The sequence below is a fragment of the Euprymna scolopes genome, chromosome 25, assembly GCF_053919585.1.
Source record: "Euprymna scolopes isolate OS-2025 chromosome 25, ASM5391958v1, whole genome shotgun sequence".
NCBI lineage: Eukaryota > Metazoa > Mollusca > Cephalopoda > Sepiida > Sepiolidae > Euprymna > Euprymna scolopes.
This window is the reverse complement of record NC_136506.1, coordinates 26,988,922-27,014,861: the sequence shown is the minus strand read 5'-3', so window position 1 is coordinate 27,014,861 and position 25,940 is coordinate 26,988,922. Positions and strand designations below refer to the sequence as shown.

The 25,940-nt window shown below is 34.1% G+C and overlaps 1 long non-coding RNA gene and 1 pseudogene across 2 annotated transcripts in view; one reads left to right on the top strand and one right to left on the bottom strand.

Moving 5' to 3' along the window:
• Positions 1 to 25,940, bottom strand: part of LOC145247246 (uncharacterized) — a 217,664-nt gene that overhangs the window by 46,305 nt on the left and 145,419 nt on the right. For both annotated transcript variants that reach the window (XR_013863215.1, XR_013863216.1), the window contains exons 2-3: positions 12,899 to 13,045; positions 3,593 to 3,658 (exon numbers count right to left, since the gene is read on the bottom strand). This is a non-coding gene — a long non-coding RNA (uncharacterized LOC145247246). The remainder of the gene's footprint in view (positions 1 to 3,592; positions 3,659 to 12,898; positions 13,046 to 25,940) is intronic.
• On the top strand, positions 4,916 to 5,033 carry LOC145247753 (5S ribosomal RNA; annotated as a pseudogene).

The following is a 25,940-nucleotide window of genomic DNA, read 5'->3' as shown; positions in this document are numbered from 1 at the left end:
ATAGGTAAATGTGCACTGAACAGATACCATAATACTTAAAGTTAAATTCAAATTTTGATATATCTATTAATTTAAACGCGAAAAAAAAACAATTGGGACGCTGAAAACCTACACAGTAAAACAATATGTTTTATTGTCGCGTTGATTATTTATTTGTAACACAAATTAAAAAAAAAAATTTTTCAGGGTTATTTATTTATGTTGGTAGTGTAAAAGAAAATGTTTTTAAGAAAGGTGTATTAAAAAATGGAGAAGAGATTAAAACAAAAGGAAAGCAGTGTTTGTTTGTTTACGCTGTTATGGGTTTATGTTTATGTACGCATGCGCAACCGGAAGTCATAAACCGGGTGTTGGATTACAACACCCGTTACAAGGTCATTTGAGTTTTATAATCATATAGATTACGCATAAAATCTGAAGATAGACACATTTTTAAATAACTAAATATACTTGTATAATCGACGTATGTATATCAGTGTTGTTGTTGTTCTCCTCCCCCCTTTATTGAAAGTTCCTCCTAGACTAGACTGAGTTAATTATAAACTTATTCGAAATAAGTGTTTCAAAATGATGAAATCCTTCATTTTTCGTTACCATAAGACTGTGTTAATAATACACTTGTTCGAAATAAATATTTTAAATGATGAAACAATCCATTTTTCGTTGTCCTTGTTGTTGTTTTTGTTGTTGTTGTTGTTGTTGTTGGTGGTGGTGGTGGTGGTGGTGGTGGTGGTGGTGTTGGTGGTGTGTTTGTTCTTGTTGTTCTTCTTGTTGTTGTTCTTGTTGTTGTCCTTGTTGTTGTCCTTGTTCTTCTTCTTCTTCTTCTTGTCGTCGTTGTTGTTGTTGTTGTCGTTGTTTTTGTTCTTGTTATTCTTGTTGTTGCTATTGTTCTTGGTGTTGTTGTTGTTCTTGTTTTTCTTCTTCTTTTTCTTGTTGTTGTTGTTTTTCTTCTTCTTCTTCTTCTTCTTCTTCTTCTTCTTCTTCTTCTTCTTCTTCTTCTTCTTCTTGTCGTTGTTATCACTCATAGCGCAGAAATTGTTAAAATTTTATTTTTCACTACCACAACGTAATACTAAATAGATTTTAACTCTAAAGCTTTCATCGTGTCATAATCTTAAAAACACGAGTATTATTGCTAAACAGAAAACTTTTAATAGACTTTTCGAAATATCTGTTCCTGGCGTGAATCTATATATATACCATTAATCACTTTTGGTTACAAAACATAAACTTTAATTTTTTTTATTCTTTATATAAATATAAATGGGTTTTATCTAAAAGATTTGTTAAATTATTTTTAGTAATTATGTAATAAATCGAGAACGTGCGTATTGCAGCAGCAGGTATATGCAGATGACCAAACTGTATGCGATGCGACGTCACGGCGGAGAAGAAGGAAAGAAAAATATTATAAATAGAGAAAGGCGTGAACCCTTGTGGTTAGAGATAGACAGAGATAGACGTGTTACCCTCGAAGACCAAGAACAACAGGGAAAGACGCCTCCTAAAATGGTCGGTCAAAGACAGAGTACTACGTGCCCGATACGGTAGGGTATTGTTAAGCATATTGGAGTACGAGAAAACTTTTTAACAAGAGACATGGCGGTTTTCTGGAAAGTACCTGTAAATAAATGTCTGCTTTAACTAAAAAAAAAAGGAACGAGTCGAATTCTTTCTTTGTCTTTGTTTTCTTGCTACATGTTAACACGCGTGTAACGTTATACTTAGACTGATTGTACAACTGTTGTTTCTGACAGAATTACATCGAATTGCATTTATGACCTAAAAAGTGTAACATCTAAACCTGCCATCTGTTTAAATATTAATTTAAAATGAAATAAGAATTCAAGCTGTAATTCAAAAACATTCCTGTCGTGTAAAAGAAACCACCTAAACTAATTATTTGTAAAATTAAGCTCGCATTTTATACAGTCTATTAAATAGAGTGCAAAAATTCCTACTTTAATAGATCCCGTTCTGTTCGCTAATCTCCAGAGAGTGTTTTCCTATGAACTTGTTGAATTTGTACTCTTTCAGTGTAGAGGCAATTAGATGCCAGATTATTTTACGCTAATAGATTTCTCCTAGGACCACTGGACTTCCCTTCCTGCTTTCTGTTTTTTCTAACGTACTAATGGGACAATATCGACATCCCCCTTAAGTATTAGAAATTATAAAAAAAGGGGAAAATATGACGAAAAGAAGAAATACGTTGATCAATAGAACAATGGTCTAGGAAGTGACGTTAGTAGAAAAACGACTTTGGAAGTGACGTTAGTAGAAAAACGACTTTGGAAGTGACGTTAGTAGAAAAACGACTTTGGAAGTGACGTTAGTAGAAAAACGACTTTGGAAGTGATACACAAACGCACACAGACGTGGATGAAATAGGATTGTTAATCAAGGTGAGGCATTGACTGTGACAAAAGACCGGACATAGAGATCAATATATTTAGACTTAGTTTCCGGAGAGTTTTACGGTTGGGATTTTTGCGACAATTTACGGATGGTTTTCAGTTGAAGACAGTTTCAAGTTTCGGAAAGTTAAGGGTTCGCTATGAGTCCACTCACAACTATCAGTTTTGCTATTCTTAAATATATGTAAACCATAATAACGCATCGAGTCACGTAACAATAAATAGAATAAATAAATTGTTTGAATAAAACATTTTTGTCGCTTCTCCAGTGTGACATCTAGATGGAATAAACCTATGAGAGAGAAAATAGTAAGAAACCTTAATGATGTATTTACTTGACAGAAAAATAAATACCGTTCACCAAAATGTACGTAAATCCATTCAGTAGTTTTTTGTTTTTTTGTTGTTGTTTTTTATAATATAAATTCAACTTTTAGTAGTACACGGACAACCATCGCTGTTGTGTCGATATTGTGGCTGAATAATCACGTGTTACCTATTCTGCATTTTCCCAAATTGATTGTTAATTATTCTGTACTTTCAACTAACAATTTCAGGGGTTAAATTCGACACTGCTGTCAAAACTCGTTACTTCAACACTTGACACACTGTTGTCAAAACTTGCTACTCTAAAACTAGACCCACGATTGCCAGAACTTGCTATTGCAAAAAAAAAAAAAAAAAAAAAAAAACATTTTTTAAATCAGCCAATCTCTAAAAAATCAGTCTCTTTTATTGAAACAAAAAGCATCTCATTTGCATATGAGGTGACGAGACAATAATCTCATAAAGAAAATGAACAGATATTTTTTTCTTTTCTTTATTCCTTTTCCTCTGTAACCAGACTCTACAGACTGCATACAATCAGGTTTGTACCAATTTTAAAGCATTTAATCACAGTAATCAAAACCAATTTCATGGCTTGACTCCCTTTAGTATAGCTCTTTATAAATAGAGATTTAAAATTGGTTAAAATATGGAGGAAAAAAAATTCTCGTACTATTAAAAGTTGAATTTATTTTCTAAAATAAAAATTTACGTAAAAGCAGCATAAAGGTGGCTGGTTATTTTCTGTCTTACGGCCATATTCCATCTAGATGTTACACAGTAGACGCATCTAACTTTACATAAAGAACGCGCATTTTGATTTCAAAAACAATGTAAGAAGTACTTGCCACACAGACTTGAACGAAACAGCGGCGTTGTCTAGGTGAAGATCGCGTTCCACTTGATTCTTGGCCCTGAAAAAAAAAGTAGACAATAAGATATGCACATCAACGTTCATAGATTAGGAATCGTTAGTCTTTCTCTGCTCCATCGTGATTTTATGGGAGGTGGTTGGTAGAGCTCCAATTTGCGGTCTCACCTATTGTAAAACATACACAATAAAGTTAATGTCAAGCTACAAGCACTTTGACAGTGACTGAGTGATCAACGACACAGCCTTAAAACTGGAGCGTGCCTTGTGCGAAATTTAGTCCGGTCTACATAAACCTTTTAATCTAATCCATACTTAACATTGTGCCTAACCTTCTGGGGAGGAGGTAAATAAATACAAGCACTATAAAAAAAAATTCTGTGTACCTGAAACTAAACGAAACGTCCTTAAGAACAAAGTCTATTTCCTAGAATCCCGGTTGGTGCAACATAATATCACGGGGATGCTTCCAAGCATGGCGCTAAAGATCTTAGGTAATTCACATTTGTATATTTCGGTGGCTTACACAGAAGATCGAATCTTAAGGAGAATACTGCTTTAAAATTGATTTTTTTCCAAGTACTCTGATAACTGCGCTGTAGGTTCTTACGGACAATTATAGTACAGGCTTTAGGAGTTTTAAACCTATTGTATCGCTGAACACACTCACTTACACACGCACACAAAAAGCGATTTTATATATAAGTAGAGATATTGGAAGTCACTTATAACACGACATGATGCCACTTCATGTAAATAGGTAAAAAGAACGAAAGGTGATTAACGCAAAACCGGGAGATACCTATTGACTTTAATAGTGAAAAGACTATGGATAGAAAAAAAACTATCAACGGAAAGAGATTGTCAAAAGTTAGTAATTCTTGGAAAAACATTACTGGAATAGAAAGATGTATTATAATAAGGTAATTAAATAGCGGATTGGTAAAGATCATTATAGAAACGAGCTGAAACAAAGGAAGCAGGGAATCAATCAGATAATTCTAAAGAACACATGCTATAATAGTACTCATAGAAGAGCCTGACACTAGTAACATAACGTCTAGGAGAGAAAGTGCAGAGAAAAAGGAAATAAGGTTCGGTCAACCAAATTACATATTAAATTACTTGTTGCTTGTGATTTGCAGTTTGTTTTTTTGCTGTTATAATTTGGTTATCTCCCTTTGTTCTTATCAATTGTAAACTCTAATCTAATTGGTTGAAAAATCTTTTATTTAATCAACACAGACGAAGTCTTTTGTTTTGATTTTTAATCCTTAGCTGAGTTGATTTTGTCTAACCTACTTACGGCATAATCACGTTTAACGCACCGGTTCCCGTCAGATCACCGAAGTTAAGCAATTATGAGCCTGGCCAGTACCAGATGGGTGACCATTCAGGACATCCGGGTGCTGTATGTGCTCTCCGCTTATCTCGGCATTTGTTTCCAGACGTCGTGGACTTTTTCTTGGCACTGGACTCAAACAGTGCCGATTTAGGAGAGGTGTGGTTGGAGATTGCGCTACCCTTGCCACACAAGAACATGCGCAGCTGCTCCTCCTTTGTCTTTCGAGACAGAACGGAGGTATCGATTAGGGATTTCATGTTGCATGTTTCATGTTTCATGTTGGTGAAAGTACAAAGCCACCTCCACCAAAGTGTAATTATCTACTAAAAATGCAATAAAGTAATGCCGTATCTTGTTTTCCAAGCTGTTTAAACAGCAATTCGTCTATAACTGTGTTACACCTGTCAGTCTAATTTGCAGATGTTATTAAAGAAATCTCCTTACACTTAAATGTATTTGCGAGGTGCGCAATTATTTGTACTTGCTTATAATATATTTATCCCTGAGTGGCTTCCGGGCCTTGATAAGTGGTGACCACCGTGAAAAAAAAACTTCATATTTTGTTTTATATAAGCATTTATATATATATATATATATATATATATATATATATATATATACGCCGCTACACATTTATGAGCATGTTTCAGTTAGTTACAAGTAACTAGAGATCTTTTCAAGCTATACTGCTTATACAAAAGTAGAATCTGTAAAGAAAATAGAAAAAATATTACAGAACCTTTAAATCAGGATGTTAGACGCATGATATTTAAAAATAAAATTAGCTAATGGCATTTAAATAAGTGAAAGCGAAAGAAAAAGAAAAGAAAAGGACGGGATAAAATAAGGATAGATATAAGAAACAAACAGAAAAAAGAAACAAAAGAGAAATAAATATAAAATAATAATATCAATAAAAGAAGAGAGGGAATAAAAAACGGTATATAAAAAAAAACGATATATAAAAAAACGATATATAAAAAAAAAATTATATATAAAAATAACGATATATAAAAAAATTATATATAAAAAAACGATGTATAAAAAAACTATATATAAAAAAACGATACATAAAAAAACGATATATAAAAAAACGATATATAAAATAACGATATATAAAAATAACGATATATAAAAATAACGCTATATAAAATAAAACGATATATAAAAAAACGATATTAAAAAAAACGGTGTATATAAAAAACGATATATAAAAATACTTAAAGATATACAAAACAGACAAAAAAGAAAACGAAATAATAATAAACTAACGGGACCTGTGGAAATTCCACAGAGGACTCATTCATAAGAAATATATTGATGTTGGTATTCTGTAGATGTTCAGCGTAAATGGAAACGTTCTGATATTATTGTAGCTCTTTTGTTAAAACTGCAAAAGTCTTCATCAAAACTAGCCGACACGCCCGGCATAGCCCAGTTGTAAAGTAGGTTTGAATATGATAATTTAGTTCTTGAAGATTTCGTATATAATGTTATAGAGTTAATGTTCTATCGACTTTTATGTATTATAAAGTAGCGATTTCAAAAGTTAAAAAAATATGTCTATATGACTTGAGTGCATCAGCTTCAATCGAAACCGAGACCAAAACTTATGAATATATATATGAGTTCCTTCGAAACCGAAACCAAAACTTATGAAGTATTCTTGCTAAAATTATTTATAAAAAAAAAAAAAAAAACAGATTACTGGAGTGCCATCAGCTATAATCGAAACCGAAACTAAAAATTATAAAGAATTCTTGGCAAAATTATTTATAAAAAAAAAATAAATGACTTGAGAGATATCAGCTATAATTGAAGCCGAGACCAAAACTTATGGAGAATTCTTGGCAAAATTACTTATTACAAGAAATGAAAGTGTGACTTTCACAATAAATAATGCACAGCGCTACCCTATTAATATAAAGATAATATATATAAACAATAATAACTCTATATAGTGATAACTAGAGCTAGGACAACAGCATATTCTTTTCATTGTTTTGACTCTCGAGTGTGTATCCGTTGATATCTTATCATACATTTGTATAGATGATGTGTTCTCAGTTGATTAACTGTCTTACTGTGTCACCCGAGAGTCAAAACAACGATAAGAATGTTCTGTTGTCATAGCCCTAGTGATAACCAGATACGGAATAGTTCTAAAATAAGGGAGATAACTATACTAAGGGAGGTAACTAATGATCTCACTCATAACACTCGTAAAAATACGAGTTACTTTTTTTTTAATTTCTATTAAACACAATTTGTATTTTTATTTTTATTCTTTTTTTTATTGCAACTCATCCTCATCCGAAACCTGATAAAACAACAACTATGAAGATGAGGATAACAATCCACAAAAAAATACACAAATTACTTATCTCAAAGGATTCCAATAAAATAATATATAACAATGTGTATCATTTTTAATTTCCTCAGCCAAAGAGGTTATTTACTTGGTTGAATTTGTCATTATGCTGCTATGTGTATAGCCTAGCACCCATATCGCTTGACCAATTGTCACCAAACTTGATCAAAATTTTCTTTTATATTCACCTCAAAGCAGACACATTGTCAGTAAGATGTTCGGAGCGACAAATAGGAAATATGACTAGACGAAAATTGTATAAGGAGTTCAGCAGCGAAATGTTTGTTCGTGTTACATTTATATTTCTGCATGTTAGTACGTTGAAGGAATCAGCAGACATGGAGAAAATTCCAAAATTCACTTATAAACTTCTAGAAAATCCTTCATCAAAATAAAAGTTCAACAGCAAAATAACAGATCCATAGAGACTGAAATTGTGTCACCAAAACTCTGGGGTTTTCTAAAAAAAAAAAAAAATCACCTTTTACTTATCTGAGTGATTATTATTATGGCCAATTCTGCCATTTCCTCTTCTGCCCTTTATGGCATATCAGGGGCATTCCATTTGCTCCCTGACGCTGGACAGAAATATATTCCGCTCGGCTATATAGGAAAAACTTTTTTTTTCCAGGTAACCGCGACTGCTTTCAAGGCATATAGCTTAGCGAAAAATATCGGGATTTCCACACATCAATTTTTCCAAGTTTATTCTACTCGAAATCAACGGAAATCCCAATCACCCATAGACAATACTTGTGTTTTTTTTTTCTTAATATAAAAAAACATACATTTTAAAATGTCATTGTACAGTTTACATCCATTTACATACAATTAACAACATTTCTCCACACCAGAAAAAAAAAATCCTAAGAAAAAAAAAATCACATTGGCAGAAATTGTCCATTGCTTCACACAAAAAGAGCACCGAGTTTACAATTTGCAATTGCAAAATTTACACATTCTAAATTCCATAATAAGCTTTTTTGATTGACATGTTTCTCTTAAGGTTACAGGTATTTTTCAACTGTAACTAAAAATTAAAATATTTAAATTTAAAAGGTCTTTTTCAACCACACTGTAACTAAAATTTATGTGTTCTCTTCTATTCATTTTTTTTCTTACTGTGTTTTCACATTGTTTGTGTTAATATTTCAATGCGATTTCCGTATTCAGCATAGTCGAAACCCTACAAAAGTCGGTCCTGGATATGACCTTAAACTATATCCTATGGTGAGGCCCCAGCTTGCAGGCCTTAGGGAGTGTGGAGCCACCCTTTAATTGCCATTGCCCCCAGGTCCATTCTGACCCGGAGTGGTAGTACCTGTTAGGGTCCCAACTATGGGTTAAATAGAATACGACTTAAAAAACAAATATACTATATTAAAAAATCGTTCTTCAAAATCACCAGATTCGGAATTAAATAACCTGAAAAGGGTTGATATGCCGTAAAACAAAACAACTAACCAACCTATAAAAGTCATAATTTAAAAGATAATTGTAGAGGTGGACCTAATCTAAATAAAAAAATACCGAAAATGATACTATAATGATTACTAGGCCTTGATACTAGAGATCCTGGCTCCCTAGCTCATGCAGTGGCAGCAGCTAAAAATAGGAAATTAAAGGGCTTAAAAGCCCAATCATGAAGTGTTGTGTGAAAGGTGTTGCTGTTTTGCGACCTTAAGTTTGAAGAGTAGAGGAACATTGTAAATAAAAGAGAAGTGTGTCAGCATAAAGCAAACTCTGTATGTCTATCGATATATCTTTTTCCTTATTTCTTCTATTAATTCTTTCTACACAATAGCGTCCTTTTTTATTTTATTTTTTTAACGTACCGTTCTTCCATTATTTTTCTTCATCAATTTAGTATATATCTATATATAATTTTAATGTGTCTATTTTTCTTCAGAACTGTTCCTTTCTTTTTTTTTCCATTATGTCTAAAAAAAAATTTCCACCATAGCAACCTCCAGGTTCGATTTTTTTTTTCAAGCCCTTGTATGGGTGCCTGGTGAAGATTGGCTTTATGTAGTTTTTATTCCAGGTGTCGATCGCAGAAGAATGGAAAGTGAATGTCTTTGCTTGCCTGGTTCTTCAAGGTCTTATTTTCACACACGTCAGTGTCCCCCCCCCAGTGAAGGGGAGGCGACGACCTGTTAAACCGTCTGTTCTTCTCTACATCCAAACCTAAACTCACTGACTCCAGCTCACCTGGTCACGTGACTCATACGCAGATCCGATCAGCTGGCCCTTACTTTCGGTAAAACATGTCTACAATATTATTTATCATATTTCTTTCTTAGGTTCAACCTATTTCCTAACAAGAGTACTGTTACCACATCTGGACAAGAGTTGCTAGAAGCACCGTATTCTTCCTTGACAGAGTTCAAAATAGATTCGTAGCCTAGTGAGGGATGCCCTTTTCTATTCCCTGCACCCTCTTTCTCAGAGAAGAGACGTTGAGAGCCTGTTTCTGCTTTATTGTTATTTTCATGGAAAGTGCTTGTCTGAGCTCCAATCTATGGTGGTTTGACTTTCACGAAAAACACTTCTCTAGCTGAAACCACTATCAATTTCGCCCACTCTTTATCTGCGCCTAAACATAGATTCCATGAGCAAACCTTTTTTCTAAGAACTGCTCGCCTATGGAACTCTCTTGCGTCTACCTGCTTTCACGCTTATAATATGATCGTCTTCTAGTCAAACGTAAACGAGGTCTTGATGAGCAGTCCCCTTAAGTAATCCAATTTAACAAATTTCCACATACAAACGATTATTATGATATCGTCCTATTGACTAATGTATACTCATTAACCCTTATCCTCGAGTGGCTTAAGGGCCTTGATAAGTGGTGCCTTTTTGAAGAAAAAAGGCACAAGTACTACAAGTTTGTCGCTACATATTGGTCACAATCTGACGTTGAATTGATTTGTTAAGGGGTATCTTGGAAAAGGTCAAGATCTAACTTTGAGCGATGGCCTCGGTGTGTCCATCGTAGAGACAACTACGACCCATATTGTAGTCAGTAAAGTTCCTCATCCTATTTGAACTAGAACTTGATATTTGACCTTCATCCTGAAAATGCCAGTCAAATTCAACGTTTTTTACGGGATTTTGCCTGCCGACGTTTTCAAATTTGATGCATGGATGCAATTTGATGACAGTAATGTGCAAACCCGCTACATTCAGGAATACATTATACAATACGAAGAACTTGCTGTATAACACTGTGTTGTCTCCCAAGAATTTATGTTAACTATTCTTCTCCTCACAATTCTCGGTATCAAAATCCAATGCACATCTGACAAAACTAACTTCTGCGAAAAGCAATGGCCTTCTCTGACCAACGGGTCATTTTATTGAAACCATCCGCCTTTTATATGTATATTAAATGTCCTGAATTCATGTTGCCTTATGAGATCGCCAACCTATAAGTAAATGTGGTTATTTCTGTCCTTTATTCTTCTTGCCTGATGTGAACACTACATGCTGTACAAAATTAGGTTTGTACTAGTTTTTAATCACAGAATGTAACTATAATAAAACTTGTGAGTATAAGTGACAAGACACCCCAGATTTCTTGTATTTTTCATCTCTTTCGATAACCATTGCAAATGAGTTTGCGTTATCGCACTAGCCGCTTACCATTGATTTATCACTGGCAATGCCCGTTGGTCTTCGCTAAGATTTGTATGACAATATGCCTCTCCAAAGTGCAGGTGTTTTTCGCATCATTCCAGTAGAGGTCTGGTGAGTGTTCTCCATCGGTCTTTGCTTTAGTTGTCAGACGTAAGTAGCAGTCTTGCAACTGTCATTTTCTTGTTTCTACATAAGAAACGACCTATACTAATTCGACGTTTTCCGGGATCAGTGAATCATTTTAACTTCTAATATTTATTTACGTGCAATTTTTTTTTAAATTTAGTAATGCAACTCCTATTTTATCCTTCAATTTAAAATAAGTTTTCCATATTTGATGAATTTTGATTGCGTGGGATTATTTTAAAAATTTTCATATTCGTAGTCATATGAGTCGGGCAAATTATTATTTAAAATAAATTGTGACTAAGTACGAGGAGCGTGCAATAAGTAATGCCCCTGACCCACTTCCAGTTGTCTGATCTAGCTGAAAGTTTGCATGTTCAATGATGTATGTAATGACGGGTTATGTGGAAAATTATAGCTCTGAACTAATTGTGGTTTCTGTTTTATAGGTGTTTGAACTGAGTCAGGTGTGAAATGGAGCCTGTTGAATGTCGAGCAGAATCTGGTTTTTGTATTTGAAAGGACGCACACCACAGGAGACTTTTGATGAAATGAAAGAAACTTATGGTGATAATGCCCCATCATATGACCTTGTAAAACGCTAGCATCGTGAATTCAAACATGGCCGGAAGTCTGTGGAAATAGCTCCCAGACCCGGTCGCCCCCTTCTGCCTTTGATGAGGCATCCTTCCGTCAAGTTGAGGCTGCCATTTTGGAAGATCGGCGCATTATTATTCCCAAATAGCCCAAGATGTCCAGATTAATACAGGGTCTGTGGAAACTATCATTCATGACCATTTGCATATGCATAAGGTGTCTGCCAGATGGATTCCCAGGTTGCTCACACCATTGCAGAAGCGAAAACGCGTCGAGTGCTCGAGGATAAATTTGGAGATGTGCCAAGAAGATGAGTCAAAGTTTTTCAAAAGACTGATTACACAGGATGAAACCTGGGTCCATCACTGATCCAGAGATCAATGCAGTGGAAGCACTTGGACTCACCACCTCCAAAGAAGGCAAGGGTGTAGCCCTCCGCTGGCAAGGTCATGCTCACAGTCTTCCGGGACCAGGACGGAGTAGTGATGATAGATTTCCTGTCAAAGGGTACCACAATTACAGGATCCTATTATGCTTCACTTTTGAGGAAATCAATGGAAGCTATCAAAATAAAGAGGCGGGGCAAGATCAGCAAAGGTACCCTCCTCCTGCAGGACAACGCTCCGGTCCACAACTCGCATGTCGCCAGATCAGAAGCACTACCCCATCCTCCCTACTCTCCTTACCTTGCACCCTCTGACTTTCATCTCTTCCCAGCCATGAAGTTGTTTTTGAAAGGAAAGCGTTTCCCAGATGATGTAGCCTTGATTTCTGAAGTCACGTCGTGGTTGGAGGACCAACCTGGAGTGTTCTAAAAAAACAGTCTCCAGAGTTGCATCAAACGATGGGAGAAATGCATAACTCTGGATGGTTCCTATGTAGAGAAAGCCTAACTGTGCCAAGTTTCGTTGCTCTACTCTCATGGAAGTGGGTCAGGGACATTACTTATTGCACGCCCCCGTATGTTATTTTATTGCCAAAAACATGGTACAGTGATAACAAATGAAAATTGGTTACTCAGAATGAAATTGTGTGTTGTATTTTTATTTGACTTTTTAAAGTCCGACAAGATTTGATCCTACTTTTGTATTCCGTGAAAAAGATGGAGTAGAATTTTCAGAAAAGTAGCATCACATAAAAATGTTATTTCAATAAATGAAATGACGGCTTCTTTTTTCGATGATGAAAAAATAAATAATACCAACCGTCGTTTGATTAACCTCCGCGCTGGATTGAGTAGTAACAATCGGTGTGGCGCGTGTGGCTCTGGTCCAGAAGGGGACAGCGACAACAAGCAAACAGAGGAACAATGCAAAATTGTAAATAGACATGGTAGTCAGGAAATGTTCAGTCTGAAAATAAAAAAAATAAAAAGATTTTGAGTTTCTGATTTTTTTTTTTAATGGGGGATTGGTTACTAGTATTATTTTAGATTTTCCATCCCATCATGGTAACCATGTACCATTATAGGACGAAGTAAAAATTATATACCGTTAATTATAAATAATACATACCACATACATTAATAAGTAAACAATAATACATATATATATATATATATATATATATATATATATATATAGATATATATATATATATATATATATATATATATGTGTGTATGTATGTATGGAGTTAGAGTGTGATGAAAAGAAATCAAATAAAGTGCTCGATCGCGAATTTGAGAGCTAAGTACAAATGTTTATTTAAAAACTATGCATACATATTCCAAAAACTAACCAGCGGTTTCATTGTATAGGAACACTATCTGTGGTTGATTAAAACTCTATACCAATCATCAGAGTCATTAGGAAAAAGGAAAACACCCAATGATTATGAGACAACCTTCTAATTTATTCGGCCACAGCTCTTTCCTCATGCTGATGATTGGTATAGGTTTTTAGTCAACCACAGAAGGTTGTTCCTATGCAATGAAACCGCTGGTGCATTTTTGGAATATGTATGTATAGTTTTTAAATACATTAATATATATATATATATATATATATATATATATTAGGAGGGGGCTCCTTCAGTGTTTAACAGACTATGAATACCCACAAAGGGTGTCTGCGCGTGAAATTTTGTGGCAGGAGGTGTGCAATCTCCAACTACACCTTTCCTGAGTCGACATTGTCAAATACCAGTGGCAAGTGAAGTGTATGTACAGGACGACTAGAAATAAATGCCGAAAATTCTCAGAATCTGTAAAGAAAGGAGAAACGTTTTTTAATTGGATGTTGGTTACCATAGCAACCAAATCTCTTAAGGCTGGGAACGGCGGGGATGATGATGTAACAGGATATTTTTTAAAAATCGCAGGAAACAAGTGAAACAGAGAGAGCAAATTTTAGTTCAAAGCAAAGCCTGGAAAAATCATGGATTAAATAGAAAAATGCGAGCATAAAAAATAATATGGTTACGACTAAAACCTGGAAAATTTTTAAAAACTATCGTTAAAACTGAAAAAAAAAAGAACAAGATAATATAGTAAAAATATAATAAATTTATAACTTAAAATATTGCAGCATTAATTAAGAATTGATTATATAATGTTAAATTGAATCTTTTAAAAAATCCTTAATGTATATTACACTAATGCTAAATATAATTAGATCATTTTTAGACACGCAGAAAATCCAGGTTGCCGTTTTTGGATGTACATCCAAACAACATAATATTAATGCGGGAGTGCCTCAGGGGTCGATAATTGAGCTTTTATTATTCCTTAATTAACCTTCCTTATAACATTGTGTCTGAGATGGGTATATTTTCCGATGATGCTATGCTCTAGAATATACATAAGGGAAAAAGGAATGCACACATACCTAAGGCAGTGATAGAATCCTTAGAAAACTACATCCAGACCATAGTGGAATGAGGCCGTAAATGGATAGTAACATTTAATGCTACTGAGACGAAGCTTCTTTCCTTTAACAATTATAAGATTCTTTTAAGCCACCAATAGCAATGACTAATAGGGTCCTATCTGAGAGTTCATCGTCCAAATTCTTTTGCTTAGTATTCACAGGCACCATGAACTGGAACAAGTACATTGAAGACTCTTCAAAAGGTGCTGGAAAGAAGATGGCTTCTCTCTAGTGTACTAGAAAAGTCTGAACTATCATCTAGGCTTCGGCCTCTGTCTCATCGACGAAATGTTGCATCCCTCTGCCTGTTCTACGAGCACTTGGTGAAAGCTCTGACGAACTAAATGCACTTGTACCCCCTCGACGTGAATACCCCCAACAACCCCAACAAGCCACTAAATCCCACCTCTTCACAGAAAAGATCTCTCGGTGTAAGAATGTCTTCTACTCCAATTGTTTCTTCCCCGCAACTTTGGAACTCCCTTTCGGGATTCTGCTTTCCCAACTATACTGACATACAGCAGTTCAAGTGTAATGTGAACCAAGATCTTGCTACTCATCTCCCTTCATAATACTCCTGCAAATTATATCCCCGATAGTAGCCCCCTACTTCAAAGTGGCCGTGTGCCTTGTTTGGAATGAAAATTGAATAAAAAAAAACTCACACCTGATAATATCCTGCACTTTTATAAAGCCACCATTCACCCATGCATGGAGTATTGTTACTGCATTTGGGGTCGTGTATCTACCAGTAGGTTTTTTTCTCTCTTTTGAATATTGTTCACAATAGAGTCTCTAATCCATTAGGTTGGTGCAAAAATAGTTTTTATCTCTATATAAATAAAATGAACTCATTTTCCCCTCCGACTTTGACCTTAATAGGATTAAAAAATCATGACATGACATGCAAATGTAATACGTACAAACAGTAGCACATTATTAGAGGCGTATTACATCTACAGTTCCTCGACAATGGTACATTCCTATATTTTTTTCCGGTGAGAGTCCGCTGCCAAAATCGGTTAGATTCAATGGAAGTTGCAACATCTTTTCTCTCTATTAGATTCCTCCTTTCCCTGCTCCCCATTTACACGGCAGCGGATGCGTAAACAAGGAACAGTAAGAGGAAACACCGGTTTGGAATCGTACAAGGTTATTTGTGCCTTATTTTGCTGTTGTTGTTTTTTTTAATATTTTTTCCCTGATTTATGCTTTCTGTTTTTCCCATAATAAAATGAAAAAAAAAACTTTAACGCGAAAACTCGATTATTATTATTATTATTATTATTATTATTATTATTATTATTATTATTATTATTATTATTATTATTTACTTTTAGCTTTTTTTAGTTAGTGTAAGACGCAGCCTGCGGGACTAACCGGTTCTTTACCTCCGGTTTTAGCGACTCTAACCGTGAAATCTAACTAGACCTTTACTTATTTGTGCTTTCAACTCAACATTTACTTCTACACAAAGATGTCATTCTTTATTATATATTCTTACAACGCAACGATATCGTGAAATTACTTACATCATCCTTAAATTAAAATTAAACCAAATAAATTCATTTACAATTCGAGAAAATAAAAAAATTCATTTTGAATTCGAGTGTGATGCGGGACTACTGAAACTAAACGAAAACAAACTTCACTGCGGAATTGATATTTGACCTAATTCACTTTGTAGTTAATTCATCACGTTTTTTTTTTTTTTGTTTTTTTTTTCGCTTTCGCCTCAATGATTCCAGTTCGAGCCCCCCCCCCCTCGAACTTTTTTGGGATTTTTCAAACACCCGGGCACCGCCGGACCGTTCGTATTTCATCACGTTCATTTTTTTAATTGTTTTTTGTTTATTCGCGATTTTTTAAATAGTTTTAACATTTTTTGTTTTTATAATATTAAAACAGGGTTATGACTTCGCTTTGTTTCCTTCTCCCCCCCCAACCACACACGCCTCTAAAAACCCGGGAAACGCCGGGTACGCTCCGCTAGTCAGATACATATATATATATATATATATATATATATATATATATATATATATATATATATATATATATATATATATATATGAATAATATTAAGCAATGTGATTGATAATTTAAAATTTAAAAATCAAATTATAATTAAATTAAAAATCCGTTTCATAAGAAGGAACAATAACAAAATCAATTATCTGATATATATATATATATATATATATAAACGATATTATTTGTGCATCAACTTTATGTTAGGTTCCTCTCTGTCAACTGTACCCAACCTTATCTCATCGCCACAACGCTGCATCCCTGTGTCTGTTTTGCAAGTATATTAATCGAATGTGCTTTGAACTCGTTGAGCGTGTCGTCTCCAGACATGTAGTCTGGAGACGCTATTAATAACAACATGACCAGGATATATCATTGTTCAGACCAATATGGCCGACTGACCAAGTCTCGTTTATTCACGTTTATGTCCGAGAGTTTACATTATAAAACGTTGAACAAAGGGGGGCAACTTCCACCGATCCTATCAATGCTTTAGGTATGTGTATATTCCTTTTACCCTTACGTCTATTCTAGAGCGTTGCATCATCGGCAAATATACCCATCTCAGAAAACCTGACAAACGAGTCTAACAAAAACATCCAACCCTTTCACTGTAGAGGTCCCTAAATGCCGGAAAGCCGTCTTCTCTTATGGCTTCTTCATTCAGACTGCTAGACATTGGAATTCCTTCCCTGTTACTTGCTTCCTTAGCTGTACTGACATGAAAGTGCCTCCAGCTGAGATCGAAACAAAACCGCTTTGTGAACCGTCTTTGTCATTCTCGTACAATAATTAGTACTAGCAATATTGATAGTACTACTACTAGCTAACTTAACGGACACTTTCTGTGTCGCTTATAAATTTAGTTTTAATAAAGAAAAAATACCATGGGGATAAATATCGCTGCTAATTAACCGATTTGATTTAATCTGTTTGTCGTTTTTTCATTAAATTTCAATTAGTGTATTTATTTCCCCATGTAAAGATTGGCAGAAGTAAGCATTTTAATCAATTAATATTAATTTAATTATTGTAATTAGCTTGCTAAAACCTTATTTAGGACTTTAGTGATAATTGATAACTGATTTTTCAAAGAAAAATGTATTAATTTAATTAATTAAAATACAGCAATCTTCACTACAGAGTTGATAACCGTTACTAATATTCTTTCTTTCTCTATTTATTTTTCTCTTTCTTTGTATGTATGTATGTGTATATATATATATATATATATATATATATATAGGCATCCACATACAGAACTGTTTCGTTGTATCACAACTCATCAGTGCGGCTAAACTAACACCTTTCTCTAGCTAAGGATTGAACCTAGAACCATCGCGTTGATAGCCGGCAGTTCTACCCATCGACCCATGGGAGCAACGTCCATAAATGATCTCAACAAATGTCTATTTCAATCAAACATTCGTTTACCCATTTTCTAGTGCTCAAACCGCTTGTTCACAAACAAACAGCGAGCCACGCATTTTTTTCAGCCAATTAAGTAGCGGGTGAGATTATTTACGACAGTGCTCTATCCAAAGGGGGGAGGCTTAAAATATATTTATACTCATCCACATACACTACTGCTTCGTTGTATCACAACTCATCAGTGCGGCTAGAGAGCAAATTTATCAAGAGTGAGGAAGCTCAACACTGTTAAGAGGAGAAATTAAATTATATTATAAATAAAAGATGAACTCTTAAACTACTGGTCACTTACCACTGAAATTAACAGAAAATATTAACCATACACAAAGGATGGTCTGTGACTATTTGCTTTCCCACGAGAGCAAATTAGGCATGAGGCCGATTTTTAATGTGGAGAGGGGGGAAGGGGAAGGAGAATAGAGACCAGCTCCCGAGAGGTGGGAAATGGGAGCTGGATCGTGAGAGTCTCTTGATATATAGGGTTGCCCCTACATGAACAAGATACTCATTGCCACAAGGGTTGTATTTATTTGCTTCGCCACTGAGCAAATTAGGGCACAAGGGCAATGGTATTTGATTGCAGCATCTGCCGGAACATATACTACACTTTGATCTTAGCCCGAAGGCCAAAAAAGTCTCTCATACGCAAAGAAGAATGGTATATAACGAGCATAATCTTTGTTAATATGGATAAATAACGCGTACAAACATATATCGACAAGTTGAAATGCGAAATGTTCATTTCAACTTGCTGACACGTTTTTATTGCTTTCTGTGCATGTTCAAATTTAATTCATTTCTTCAAGTCGTTAAATATTAAGACCTTCTCATCTTTCTCTCGATAGCAATATCGGCAGAGAACGCGACTGGAACGCTAAATGTTCTGGTTTTGATTCTAACTAATATCACCAACTCATTTATTTGTTTAACTTTTGAAATCATGTGTTTGTATTAATAAATACGAAATCTGCATGAATATAAATATATTTAAACGTATTTTAGAGCATGCGGAAATGTAAAATGTTTATTTAGAGGCTAGCATAATATTTTTTTTAATTTCTTACAGATTATTTTTACATTCTTTTATGATGATAAATATTTTTTATAACAATTATTTTTTTTGCCGGAAATTCTACACGACTGAAGACAAATTCTATTTTAAAACTTCATACTTTTCTTTAAAAAATCTTACACGACAAAAGACAAATTCTAATTACAGGTTATGATATAAAAGCTTACGTTGGCTAATGCGTTTCTTTTCTTCTTTTTTTTGCAAGTAATACGTTAATATTCCTTGAGATTCTGAAATTGAAAATATTTACGTTACGTTTCTTGAAATTTTTCCTCCTGTTCCCTTTTCAATAATTTTATTTTCTCTAAATCACTTTTCCTTTACTTCAAATAACTTCTCTCTTTTTCTTAAAAACATTTCTCCTTTTCATTTTTGTAACGAAATAGAAATTTCTGAACTGCAGACGTTAAATTAAATATACGAAGACATGCCTATGCACCGTTTCTTTTTTATTCATTTTTCGATTAGACAAAACATTAATTTCAAATAAATTCTAACGTTTTCAAATGTTTTGTTTTTTACGTTTTTTTATTAAGTTTTCTTTACACATTTACTGAAATCAAATAAATGTAAGAAAATTGTGATAACAAAAAAGTTTATTTTATATAAAATGCAAACATAAATTTACGTAACTAATCTATGATATAAAGGGCAAAATGTGTGTATGTTTGTATGTCTGCCAACCGCTTTCGACGGATCCTAACGAAATCGGTATCGTTTTAAAGCTCGTTCTCTTAGACGATAAATATCGAAAAAATGGCCAAAAACATTCATTCTTTCACCCTATACTGGGCAGTTTTCTACAAGGAAGGGGTTGTTTTTTTCGTTTACATTTTCGCAAGTCATCGTCTCCGTTGGATCGACCAACCTTAATTCCAACGCTCGCGATTTTCGGTTGTGTGCTGGACGTATCAGCTAAGACGTTAGTTTTTTTCACCTTCTTTTCCTCCTTCGCTTTACGGGTTCGAGCCTGCATGCCCGCCTACTACCACTTTTTTTAAACACTTATCTCCACCCAAACTGCCTATTGTTATTTTAATCCCTTCCCCGCTACTACCACTTTTTTAACACCTCTCCATTCCCTCCCGGGGTTCCTTACTACACAACCTCTACAAACCCGGGCAACGCCGGGGACCTCCGCTAGTCTATTATATAAAAGAAAAATGTTTGTGTGTTAGTATGTGTGTGTTTGTATGTCTGCTAAAAGCTTTTGTCAGCCGCATCCGACCGGGTTGGAATTGGTACCATCTGAAAGAGTCATGCCTCGCACGCAAAATATGTAAAAATAGGAAAAAATAGTTAATTATTTCGTATAGAAATAGAGTTTTAAATGATACGGGGACAGGTTAAAATCGTCTCTTTCTACACGATTTCAATAATTGCGCATGCATCAAGAAGTCTCCTCTGAATTTGTTTAACTACAAGAATTTTCAGCGTCATTTCGTATTCATCGATGTAGCCCAGTAAATTAGGCGGTTGGCTTATAATCATTAGTTTTCAGGTTCGCGTACATCTATCGGTGATCTGTTTTGCGAATTATTATTAAAACAATAAAAACAATTTCCTTATTTCGATGTTTTTTTTTATCAGAGGTTTAAATCAACTGAGGATAAATTTTATTCTAAAACTACAAAAATTCCAAACCAATTACGATTCTTAAATTAAACAAAAAAGAATTTTCTTTCATTAACAATTTTTTAACAGATTTTTTTTTTTTTGCATTTAAACAGAGTTAAAAGATTTTTAGACTTTGTATTATTTATTTGGCATTTTTATCGACGGTTAATTTAATTAAAACCAAACCTTTTTCTTATTTCGACGGTTACGTAATTTCGAGGGTTACGGAAATCACAATTTTGACATCGTAACTGTTATTTTCTTCCTTTTGATTACACAATAAGTCATAACTATCACATTTTTTGGCATCGTAACTGCTAATTTTTTTCTTTTGATAACACAATAAGTCATAACCATAACATTTTTTTTTACATCGTAACTGCTCAGTTTTTTAATAACAGAATAAGTAATAACTATAACATTTTTGACATTATAAGTGCGAATTTTTTTCTTTTAATAATACAATAAGTCATAACTATCACAGTTTTTTTACCTCGTAACTGCTAATTTCTTCCTTTTAATAGCACAATAAGTCATAACTATCACATTTTTTGACATCGTAACTGCTAATTTTCTTCTTTTGGTTACACAATAAGTCATAACTATTACATTTTTTAACATCGTAAATTCTAATTCTTTTTCTTTGAATTACAAAGTAAGTCATAACTATCACATTTTTGACATCGTAATTTTAATAACACAATAAGTCTTAACTATACCATTTATTTTACATCGTAATGGCTAATTTTTTCTTGTGATTACACAATAAGTCATAGCTATCATATTTTTTAAATCATAACTGCTAATTTTGTTCTTTTAATAACACAATAAGTCATAACTATCATATTTTTTGACATCGTAACTGCTAATTTTTTTTTCTTTTAATAACACAATAAGTCATGACTATTACATTTTTTGACATCGTAACTGCTAATTTTTTTCTTTTGGTTACACAATAAGTCATAACTATTATATATTTTTAACTTCGTAACTGCTAATTCTTTTTCTTTTAATAACACAATAAGTCATAACTATAACATTTTTTGACATCGTAACTGCTAATTTTTTCTTTTAATAACACAATGATCATAACTATCACATTTTGACATCGTAACGCCTAATTTTTTTCTTTTGATTACACAATAAGTCATAACTATCACATTTTTTTACATCGTAACTGCTATTTTTTCTTTTAATAACACAATAAGTCATAACTATCATATTTTTTTATATAACTAATCATTTTTCTAACATAAAGACGTTTTTTCGGTTAAAACAAAATTTACTTGTTATTTTTGAAACTGAATTATTTTGAGCTTGTTTTTGTTGCAACAGACCGTAACAAAAATCTTTCTAGACTGAGCAGCATTAAAGAAATTCGCTTATGATGGTATATAGTTATTAAAAATTGCTCAATATCCGGGGAATAGCTTCTTCTCTTCGTATCGCTTCTGACGAAATAACTGGTGGGGAGGTTGTCACCTACTTCTTCTTTTTGGGCGATTACACTTTCGTGTATTTATCCGTTTTTAAGCAGGATCACTGTACCTTTAATTTTTTAATTATTGTGGGGGTATCCACGTTGCTCACGATGGCGGTGCACATATAATAATGAAAAAGTGTTCAATATCCTTAGTATAGCAGGTGTCTCCAAACGGAAATTCATGTCGCCCTGGGCAACGCCGAGTATCTATGCTAGTAAAATACAAATAATCAATTCTGAGAAGACTATTTTTCTTTTTAATTTTTGCAATTTTCGTAACAAAGTAAAAAATTTTATTGTTTGTAATGAATGAATGGATGAAATCCCTCACGACCGAAGACAAAATTGAATGAATAAAGTTTGTACTCTTCTAAAGGAAATCTTGCACAACAGAGGACAAATTATAAGTACAGGTTTTGATTTACTTACGTTTCTTTCTTCTTTTTTTCAAGTAATACATAAATATTGCTCAAGATTCAGAAGATGTAAATATTTGTCTCTCCTTAATCTTAATAATCTGTTATTTTTCTTTTAAATTACCTCCCTTTCCCTTTAGATAAGTTTCTTTTCTCAAAATAACCTTTCGTTTATTTTAAATAACTTCTATAACCCTAATCCTAAGCTTTCGTTTACTTTAAATAACTTCTATGTTTTTCTTTAAATACTTTTCTTTCTCTCTCTCTCTCTCTCCCTCTCTCTCTCTCTCTCTCTCTCGCTCTCTAAAAAAATAAGAATTCATGGCCTCCGAATAAAATATTAAATATACGAAGACATACCCAATCTTTTTAAAATTCATTTATCGATTTCAATGGTTCTCAACCGAGGTCCATGTGGACCCCCATAGTACATGTTACGTTAATATCGGTTCAGTTTTCCTTCAAGATAAACTGTTGATATATGTTCTTTGGTTTTCTTTAAATTACTGAAAAATAAAATAAGCTATAGGGGTTAACCAAAATACATTAAAAAGAAGAGAAAGTCATGATTAAAAAAAGGTTAAGAACCATTGGATTAGATGAGCGAATAATAATTTTAATGACATTTTTTTTTAAGAATTTGTCTCTATGATTAAAATACAATTTTTTAAAGATAATTATTCCATATTTTCACAAATGTTGTATACATTTGGATTCCGTTTTTTGTTCCCCCCTAATCTATATATATATAAGCGAAAATGTATGTATGTATGTATGTATGTATGTATGTATGTATGTATGTACGCTTTTCCTCGATGTCCACAAAAGGTTTCTTTCAGAGAAGCGCTCGCTCGGTTCACAACTTCTTAAAACTTTTTATATCATCTATAAATTGTGATATCTCAGAATTACCCACGGAGCTCGCCTGTCTATTTAATTTTATTGACTTTCAAACGTTAAATATTTCAGATTTCCCGCATCGGCACGCGTTACATTCGGCTTTCGGTGTAAACAAAAGGCGAAACTTGACTCTAATCACAGGCCAAAAGCCAGCCCCCCCCCGCTTCGGCGGCACGGGGGGGACAAGATCAGGGTGTGCTATCTGTTCCGGCAGATGCTGCAAGCTATGACTAGCTAGGACTAGCTATGACTAGCAAAGACCAGATGTGGGGGCAACCCCACATGCTTGACCTTTAACCAGCTCCCATTTCCCTCCTCTCGGGAGCTGGTCCCCTTTTTCCCTTCCCCCTCCCTTGACTCCTCACAATAAAAATCGGCCTTGTGCCTAATTTGCTCGGTGGGGGAGCAAATAAATACCCACAGGCCCAGAGCCAGTGAACGTTTGTCGACTTCGTCATATCAGACGGGGGAGCGGGTTTTTGAAAACAAACAAACCGATTTATTGACCTCATTAAAAGCTGTCCCGCACAAAATGCTGACTGCTGAATACCTATCGCCGTCACGTCAATCAAAAACGAGCACCTGTTTTTTTTTTCACACTTTACTATTTTCCAACTGCGCGTCGTCAAGGCTTTGTTTTTTTTTTTTTCACGGGCACCTGTTTTTTTTCACACACACTTACAAACACCCGGGCAACGCCGGGTACCCCTCGCTAGTATAAATTTAAAGTTAAAATTTCATACCTAAACAAATCAATTGCTTCATGCATTTCATATTTTAATAATAAAACACGTCACATCCAGATATCATAAAAATAAAACACGTCACATCCAGATATTATAAAAATAATACATGTCACATCCAGATATCATAAAAATAAAACACGTCACATTCAGATATCATAAAAATAAAACACGTTACATCCAAATATCATAAAAATAAAACACGTCACATCCAGATATCATAAAAATAAAACACGTCACATCCAGATATCATAAAAATAAAACATGTCACATCCAGATATCATAAAAATAAAACACGTCACATCCAGATATCATAAAAATAAGACATGTCACATCCAGATATCATGAAAGGAGGAGATTAAATTTCCGTGAATACAATTTTCAAAAAACAAAAAACAAAAAAATATATTCACCATCAAAACTTTCTCTGACGAAAATCCGCTAAAATCCTCGAATTGTTGTCTGCAAATGTTAACAATCCCGAAAGACTCAAATTAACCAATGAAAAGTTGGCACGAAAGCAATCATTCAAACATAAGCAAGTTATCTTGCCTGTTATTTTCAAAGAAATAAATTTGAAGAAGTTTATGTCCACTCCGCACCGGCGGAAGTGCAAAGCAGCAGTTGTCAATCATTACAATATTGTAAGTATATAATATATCTCGAATATTAAGCATTTTGATCTTAGTAAGATTAATCTATAAATATTAGTATTAATCACTATTGTGAAAATTTTAAAGTTTTAATTCTGAGTATATATATATATATATATATATATATATATATATATATATATATATAGAGAGAGAGAGAGAGAGAGAGAGAGAGAGAGAGAGATTAGATTAGATTAGATATATTTTTTATTTTTATTTGCTGTCCACTCAGCAAAATGTGGCACAAGGCCGGAAAGTGGTAACCCAGCAGGCTCCCCTAAAGGAGGGGCACTCCTGCAATTTTAAAAATTGCCTGAGTAACCCCGTCGGCATTCCCCAGTCGGGGCGCCTCAGGCAGCAAGCAATAAACTTGCCCCACCGGAAAGCCCGGTGGCAAGGCCTGGGATGGTGGACCTCCTAGGTATTACCCAGGCGGTGTACCTCAGTCCAACTGGTGCTGGGCCGGTCTCCGGCCCCTCACCTGTTGGGCTGAGTGTCAAGTGACGGATCCTTGACTGGTACTATCCATTTAAAATATACATATAATCTAATATATAAATAGCTATATCCCTGTCTGTCTGTCTGTCTGTCTGTCACCATATAACCAAACTCTACATCCTCTGAAGCTAAAAATTGAGAGACCGGCGCTAGGGGACTCAAATGATTGGATTTTTTATGGTTCTTTAGTCGGTTAAAATTTTTTTTAAGGGGTCAAAAATGGGTCAAAATATTAAAAATCGCTGTACATTTGTACATTCATCTTAGTTTATTTTTAATTTTTTATCAATCCATATTGATACAGTGGTAACGTTACCATCTTTGAATATTACAGTTTAGCCGTCAGGTTCAATTTTATCTAATGGCACCCACATACTTATTTTTACTTTTGAAATCACGACTCTATAATAATATATACGAAATCTTGACAAATTAAAATATCATATTTAAGCGTATTTTATGAGCGGCCAAAACAGGACGCTCCCCACTCGCACTACTATATAGGAAATGTTATTAGCAAAATGGATATGGGT